This window comes from Clarias gariepinus, chromosome 26 (genome assembly GCF_024256425.1).
Source record: "Clarias gariepinus isolate MV-2021 ecotype Netherlands chromosome 26, CGAR_prim_01v2, whole genome shotgun sequence".
In the NCBI taxonomy this organism is placed as follows: Eukaryota; Metazoa; Chordata; class Actinopteri; order Siluriformes; family Clariidae; genus Clarias; species Clarias gariepinus.
Window position 1 is genome coordinate 8,949,723 of NC_071125.1, and position 9,302 is coordinate 8,959,024.

Below are 9,302 nucleotides of genomic sequence, written 5' to 3' on the forward strand. Positions count from 1 at the left end.
GGATTTTTTTTTTTATCTCATACTCCCTTTATTACACTTAACCGCCATATGTAAATGAGGTTCTGCTAAGCCACGCCCCACCGGAGAACAGGAAAGCTAACCAACAAGCCGGGGGAGGAGTACCTTCGTAGTACAATAGGGTAAAATGCATATGACTTGATTCGGCTCTGGACAATTTAAAAATAGAAAAAGGGGGAAAAAAGATAGGATTTTTTTTGTACTTACGCATTGGAGACACATTTAAATGCCTAAAAATGACTAAAATTGATTTTTGCATAATATGTTTTCTTTAAATCTGGGTTAAAGCAGATACAGTGAGTGGCAGTGCATTACATCCCTGGTATAAACTCATACTGTAAGCTATTAATGGGGATAGTGTGAACTAAGTAACAAACCTATTATTCATCTGAGTAATGGACTGTCACGTTCTGGGTGTAAAGGCAGGTGTTGACGCCGTGGGCGGAAGGAGCAGGCATAGAGGCAGAGGGGTGGTGTAACCAAAAAAAGAGTCTTTTTAATGATAATTAAACAAAGTATAAATAAAGATACATCCAAAGGAACAAACAAACTTAAATAATACTTAACTTTGTGCTAACAGGAGCTCTCTGGCAAGACACAGACAAGGGGAGACACCTAACACGCCCTGCGGCGAGACACCTAACACGCCCTGCGGCGAGACACCTAACACGCCCTGCGGCGAGACACCTAACACGCCCTGCGGCGAGACACCTAACACGCCCTGCGGCGAGACACCTAACACGCCCTGCGGCGAGACACCTAACACGCCCTGCGGCGAGACACCTAACACGCCCTGCGGCGAGACACCTAACACGCCCTGCGGCGAGACACCTAACACGCCCTGCGGCGAGACACCTAACACGCCCTGCGGCGAGACACCTAACACGCCCTGCGGCGAGACACCTAACACGCCCTGCGGCGAGACACCTAACACGCCCTGCGGCGAGACACCTAACACGCCCTGCGGCGAGACACCTAACACGCCCTGCGGCGAGACACCTAACACGCCCTGCGGCGAGACACCTAACACGCCCTGCGGCGAGACACCTAACACGCCCTGCGGCGAGACACCTAACACGCCCTGCGGCGAGACACCTAACACGCCCTGCGGCGAGACACCTAACACGCCCTGCGGCGAGACACCTAACACGCCCTGCGGCGAGACACCTAACACGCCCTGCGGCGAGACACCTAACACGCCCTGCGGCGAGACACCTAACACGCCCTGCGGCGAGACACCTAACACGCCCTGCGGCGAGACACCTAACACGCCCTGCGGCGAGACACCTAACACGCCCTGCGGCGAGACACCTAACACGCCCTGCGGCGAGACACCTAACACGCCCTGCGGCGAGACACCTAACACGCCCTGCGGCGAGACACCTAACACGCCCTGCGGCGAGACACCTAACACGCCCTGCGGCGAGACACCTAACACGCCCTGCGGCGAGACACCTAACACGCCCTGCGGCGAGACACCTAACACGCCCTGCGGCGAGACACCTAACACGCCCTGCGGCGAGACACCTAACACGCCCTGCGGCGAGACACCTAACACGCCCTGCGGCGAGACACCTAACACGCCCTGCGGCGAGACACCTAACACGCCCTGCGGCGAGACACCTAACACGCCCTGCGGCGAGACACCTAACACGCCCTGCGGCGAGACACCTAACACGCCCTGCGGCGAGACACCTAACACGCCCTGCGGCGAGACACCTAACACGCCCTGCGGCGAGACACCTAACACGCCCTGCGGCGAGACACCTAACACGCCCTGCGGCGAGACACCTAACACGCCCTGCGGCGAGACACATAACACGCCCTGCGGCGAGACACATAACACGCCCTGCGGCGAGACACATAACACGCCCTGCGGCGAGACACATAACACGCCCTGCGGCGAGACACATAACAGGGGGACAAACACAACAGGACATAAACGAGGTGTGGAGCTGAAACGAGACACTAGGGAAAACTGGAGACACTGGAGACACTGGAGACACTGGAGACACTGGAGACACTGGAGACACTGGAGACACTGGAGACACTGGAGACACTGGAGACACGTAACGACGAGACGAGAGACCAAGAGAGGGACAGGACAAGGGCTAAAGACATGGCAATCAGCTAGGCATGGCTTCTAGCTAAACATGGTTAAGCATTGCTTAACCATGGCAGTTAGCTACACATACACCTAGCTAAGCATGTCTTCAGCCCCAACATGCACTAAGCTATACTTACCTACTAGCTTAAACACACTAGGGAATAGGGGCACAGAAACACAGACAAAGACTACCCAGTGGCTAGGCGAGGCAGCCCTCCAAGGCTAAGCGAGGCAGCACTCACAAGCTAGTCGTTACTCCAAAGCCCGGAGGGACCGCACTCTAAACCTAGGCACACTGGGACGCTAGGGGGAGAGGAAACACAGACAAGGGATACCCAGTGGCTAGGCTAGGGGGCCCTCATAGGCTAGGCTAGGGGACCATCATATGCTAGGCTAGGGGACCATCATAGGCTAGGCTAGGGGACCATCATAGGCTAGGCTAGGGGACCATCATAGGCTAGGCTAGGGGACCATCATAGGCTAGGCTAGGGGACCATCATAGGCTAGGCTAGGGGACCATCATAGGCTAGGCTAGGGGACCATCATAGGCTAGGCTAGGGGACCATCCAAGGCTAGGCTAGGGGACCATCCAAGGCTAGGCTAGGGGACCATCATAGGCTAGGCTAGGGGACCAGCAAAGGCTAAGCTAGGGGACCAGCAAAGGCTAGGCTCAGGACACATCAAAGGCTAGGCTGAGGACACATCAAAGGCTAGGCTCAGGACACATCAAAGGCTAGGTTCAGGAAACATCAAAGGCTAGGCTGAGGACACATCAAAGGCTAGGCTAGGGGACACCTAAAGGCTAGGCTCACTGGGCAACTCGGGAGAGAGGAAACACAGGATAGCTAGAGACACAGAAGGGCTATGGCTAGAAGCATGCTAGTACTGTAACTGTACTATAAACTCAACATAGCATTTAGCTAATCATGCTCCTAGCCACACATACACCTAACTGCTTACCTGCTCTAGCTAACCACAAGAACACAGGAGGACAGGACCGAATCAGCTCCACTAACACAGACACACAAAACATACACAGAGACATTGCCAATAAGAGAGCCCAAGTTAACACAACTAAAATCAAAGTACAAATTAAACAAATAAGAACAAACCAAAATGCCCACATAACTGACAGTGGTTTTACCCAAAAATGCTCGACCCAGTTTCCCAGTCTAAACAGCTATTTATAGATTGGTTGATGGCTACCTCGGTTCAGGTGTGCACTGCATCACCTGACCGAGGTGCCTGCTGGGAAACTGAGTCGGCCAACAAAAACTACAAACTAAAAACAGTGACCTCTAGTGGAGGACCCTTACAGTGACACACCTACACAGGGATTATTTTTAGGAGATCATGGGGAAAATTAGCTAAAATGTCATTTTTTACAGCTTAAAACCAGAGGGTTTAATGTAAAAAAAAAAAAAAAAAAAAAAAGAAAGAAATGTAAGTATAAAATGTAACAAATCTTAATATAGCCTAAAAGGGAGGTTTATTGCTAATAAGAACAAGGTCTATTCAAGAAGGACACTAGAGGAAAGAACCTATATAGAATATACAGATTTAATAAATTATATAGAAATTATATAGAAAGTATATTTTCAAAATGAAAATTATTCTAACTGTTCAAAGATTATTCAAACTATGACCAAGGGCAAAATAATTAATATTTTGTTTTATAATTTTGTAATATAAATATTCAGTTTTTTTAAGTTTCCTGAGGTTTTAGTTATCGATTTTAGGGTTAATAACAATATTGAAGTCTTCAGGGAAAATAATATTTGTTGAATCAATATTAAAAAAGTAAATAAAAAACAAAATAGAAAAGAAGTTGATTATTATGATTATTATTATTAGTGATCTAAATGTCGGCATGTGTAAGTGCTTTGTGGTTAAAAGATATGTTGAAGATAATAAATGTTCCACCTAGATCAATGATAGATTTATGGATCAATTGAAACTATTTTATGATAAAAAAAAAAATTGTAAGGTTTTGCAGGGTTTTTTTCCTTTATTTTATTAAGTATCCTTCTTGTAAGAAACAGACATCAGCCTTTAATTTCTTTAAACCAAATTGTTGATAATGTTAGTCCTCTTAGCCGGCGTATGAAGGCCATGATACCAACTTAGGTGACTGTATAATCATTTATTAAATGTGTCTTATTGTGTATGATAGAAAATATCCATACTTCTATAAAACAACAGTTAGTTTCAACCAGACAATCTGATTGGACAAGAGGCATTCCATGAGTGGTGATAATAGATGGTAACATCACCTGCACGTTTAACTATATGTATCACTCTGGACCCCAGGTGTTCTAATACACCACCAGACATTGAACTATTTAACTATTGAACTAGCATTCGACTGTACTATATGCTGCAGGAATTGTCACGCACCATTCTGCTTGCTATTTACATTCCTCCCTCCACTGCTCCTGATGTTGCCTGTGACACTATTCATATGACTGTGGCACAATTCCAAATGCAGGACCCTAGTACTTTCTTGCACCAGTGAACTAAAGGGACTTCTTAACCTTAGGATAACCTTAGAAAAAAGAGATACAGTATGGGAAAAAACCTGGAAAGCAAAATGGAGCAGATAACACATGTTAGGTTTGGAGGCAGACGAGGAGCAGTTTTGAACAGGGTACTAGAACAGTGGTGGATGGAGGTTTGGAGAGGACAGATAAATTAAGCATGTTCTTTAATAGGTTCAATGATTCTGCTCCATCCTCCCCCAGTTCACTGATTCTTACTCTGTTGCTCCAATAAACAAGACGGGACTTAATGTGATGCTTCCTCCCATTCTGACTTCTGCTCTAAAGCCATTGTATCTTTCTTCACACATCATAGAAGAGGTCACATCTCCATCTGCACCTTCACACCTTCTCTTCACTCATGCACATGCACCCCAGCCATTGTCACTGTCTTCATACATAAAGGACTACAGTATGTCACACACCCATTTGTATCCCCTCATCACCCCATCCCCCTCTGTCTCTCTATCACAAATAAGTTATATAAACAAAAGAGCTGTGTAAAAATGGTTCAAGGAATACTGTTGGTTCTGATGGTGTCAGTGCTAGGGTCCTAAAAGAAAAAAGTGTGCTGAGCAGCCATGCAGTGTTTCAGAGAATTTTTTTTATCTGAGCCTGAAGCTGGAAAGGGTTCCAGTTATGGAAAACATGATGCCTGCTCCCAGTTTCTAACAAAGGACAATCAAAACTCCCGAATGACTTTAGAGCAGTAGCCCTTACATTACACATCATGAAGACCATGGAAAGACTGGTCCTGGCCTACCTCTATCCCTTGATTAGAATAGCACTTGACCCATTGCAGTTTTCATACTAATACCATATAAGGGTGGATCTCGCAGTGATTTACCTGTTACACAGAACCTACTTACACAAAACCATTCAACCGAGATTGCTGGGGAATAAGCTTGGTGCTATGAAATCATGGACTATTTAACTGGTAGACCACAGATTGTGTGGCTCAAGGACTGTCTATCGGACCTGGTCATTTTCAGCACTGGTGTTTCGCAAGGGACTGTATTAGCTGCACTCCTTTTCCACCCCAATCAGTTTCCTGTTGCCACTAAGGGTGAGTGTTTGCAGGTAGTCTCCAATTACAAATACATGGGGGTGCATTTGAATGAAATACTGGACTGGAGCACAAACACAGAGGTTGTATACAAGAAATCGCCTCAATTTCCAGAGGAGACTCAAGTCTATAGTGTTTGCAGGCCACTTTTGAATGTGTTTTATCAGTCTGTTGTGGCTAGTGTGATCCTTTATGCTGTGGTGTGCTGGGGAAATGGTGTTATATGGGAGTGTGGATGATGCCAATAGGCTTAATGAGCTGCTCAGGAAAGCAGGCTTTGTCATAAGAACCAAACTGGACTCACTAAAGATGGTGGTTAAACAAAGGTCACTTAAAAAATACAAACTATATTGAACAATGATTGCACTTTGAACTGTTCTTACCAATCAATATGTGTTATATACTGTGCTGTGACATAGCTTCCTGTTTTCTTATTGTTACCGTGAAAGTTCCTCATTTGTTTGTATCAGCGTTTAAATTACACTGCCTTTTCCGTTTATACTTAATAACAATATTAACTAGTTTTACGTTATAATACTACTGAACTTTTGCCTTTTTCTGTTTTTTGCACTTTTTTTGACAACGCGCATATCTCCTCATCCAAGAACAACAAGCGGAATCCATTACCAAACAATTAAAACTCCAACACAGAGGTACAATATCATGTCTACCATTCAACTTGTTCAATGTGTAGAGTGCAGGATGTTTGAAAAATTTTCCTCCGTCATTAGCGATAACTTTATTTGTAATAGGTGTGTGTTTGTGAGCACTCTGTCAGAGAAGATATTAGGGTTAGAGAAGCGCTTCCAGACTTTAAAGAGGGTTAGAGAGCATGACAGCAGTGTTATTCCCATAGCGGAAAGTCTGGGTGCCACAGTTAGCCAGCCCCTGACTCCGGCACTAGAGCCCTCACAGCGGGGTAAGTGGGTGACAACTTGGCGGCATACTCGTTCAGCCAAAGCTAACGCTAAGGAGCACACCTCCTCTGCACTTCACGTGTCCAACAGGTTTGCTGTCCTCAGTGATGAGAAACCTTGAAAGATCTCTGGTTATAGGAGACTCTATACTAAGGGCGTGAAATTAGCTAGACCTTTAGTGGCAGCAGTGGTTAGGTGTATCCCGGGAGCCAGAGCACCGGGCATACCAGGTAATCTTAGGGATCTAAGACAGCATAGGTTCTCTAAGATAATGGCACGTGCTTGAGCCACTCGGGAAGGTGCTGCTCTCATTTCCTGTAGTAAAGCTCATAGTCTCAGTGAAGGCCTAGTTAATCGGTGACAATCAAAAGCCCAGGCCAGGAAGCAGACAGACAGGCTAAACCAACCATTTGCTAGCTGCATTGAGTCGTAACTCAGGATTCAGTATATTGAGACTGTGTCTGTTCCCCGAGCTAAGCAAAAATATACAAAGATTTATAAAGTCTGTTTTAGTAATTCAATAAATATAGAGACAAAAAAATTAACAACCCACTAAATACACAGCCAGCACCTCTAATCTGAAATTAGGACTGTTAAATATTAGATCTCTAGCATCTTAAGCAGTTATTGTTAGTGAAACTATCACAGTCCAGGGGCCTGATGTATAAACGTTGCGTACGCCCAAAATGGGCATAGAAATATGCGTACGCATTTTTCCACGCACATATCGGGATTTATAAAAAATAAACTTGGCGTAAATAAGTGCGCACCGTAAGGATGCTCTTGACCGTGCGTACGCACTCTTTTAGAAGAGTATGTGTTTTGGCGACACCAACTGGCCCAAATAGCATTAACTATTTAAAATAGTCATCACCCAATTAATCAAATTGCATCAACCCGAATTATCATTATCAGCATTCTTAACCAGGTGCAAATACTTTGAATTAACTATTTTTTTTTTTTAATGAATGGGCTATAAAAAGGTATGTGCGTATATAACATATCATCATAATGGATGCTCTAGCTTTCTGTTAGAAGACCTTGCTAATGACGCTCTACGGAGGGAGCGTGTTTTCAGAGACCGTGAAGATTTCCTTGCTCATGATGATGATTGGCTCCTCTTGGAATTGTGTTCTGAATTACGGCCAGTATTGGAAGAAACCACGCGGAAAAACCACGCGCTGTGTGTTCAAGTACAAGTATTGACCACATTAGGCCACTTGGCCACTGGTACTTTCCAGCGAGAGTTGGCAGACCGATCGGGTATATCGCAGTCATCCCTGAGCCGTGTCATGCCATATGTATGGGATGCCATAGTGGGGATATATCCGTTTTCCTTACACGCAAGCTGAACAGGCCAACATCAAAATGCAATTTGCAGCAATCGCCGGTTTTCCCAATGTAATCGGTGCTATTGACTGCACTCATGTTGCAATAAAGGCACCATCTGAGAATGAATTTGCTTTCGTTAACCGAAAACATTTTCATTCTTTGAACGTGCAGATCATATGTGATGCACATATTTCTCTGACATATGTAGTTGCGAGATGGCCTGGGTCAACTCATGATTCCTACATTTTGTCCAACAGCAGTGTAGGGAACAGACTGCAAACAGGAGCTGTGCGTGATGGATGGCTTCTTGGTAAGTCGGCAGGAATGCGCATGTAATTGTAATTGAGTAATGATGCAAATGTGTTTAAAGCATACCTTTTAAAATGTTTTTTTCTTTTAGGTATAATTATAATCTCCAATGATAAACAACCCCACACTTATTTTAATAGTTTTAATGCAAAATTTCACATCAATGCAAATTTTCAGGAAACAAAACATGTTTCATAGCATTTAAAAATTAAGTGAAATGTTATATTGAATCAATATTGCCCTGGAAAAAACAAAAAGCTATCTGGAGGCTATTACAAGCATGTACTTTCTTTAAAGTATTTTTATAATATTGTTTCTAATTGTTACCTCTGCCTAGCACTTGAAATGTTATATTAATTGTCCCATTGTATTTACATTCATTGTTTTGTTATATTTCCTTTAAAAAAATTGTAAATGTTTTACCTCTCAGGAGACAGTGGTTATCCCCTTAGAACGTGGCTGCTAACTCCACTAACTAGACCATAAACCGAACAAGAATGACGTTATAATGAGAAGCATTGCCGGACGCGTTCAGTGGTCGAACGCACTATTGGTCTGCTAAAAGGACGCTGGAGGTGCTTGGATACGTCTGGTGGCACAGTGTACACCCCTACAAAGGTTTGCCGCATTGTTGTGGCTTGCGCAGTGTTGCACAACATTGCTCAAAAGAAAGGTATACCTGTTCCATCGAATGCCCATCCTGAAGATAATGAACCCGACCCTGGCCCTCCTAATGCAGTGCATAATGCTATGGCAATACAGCGGCGTATTAATGTAATAAATGCAATGTAAAAAGGCAAGTGAATTCAAACTGTTTATTTTTTCACAAGTTCTTTAAGTGAACCACTTATTTCTGACAAAATTGTTTTTATTTCTTTCAGTTCGAAACACACCGCATTAACAGCATGAACCATGTGACGTTGGGTCTGCATGACTTCTTCCGTCAGTACACGCCTTGAGTTACCAGCGCTCGGTGGTGGCACAAAGGATGATGATGATGCACTGGATTGCGCACA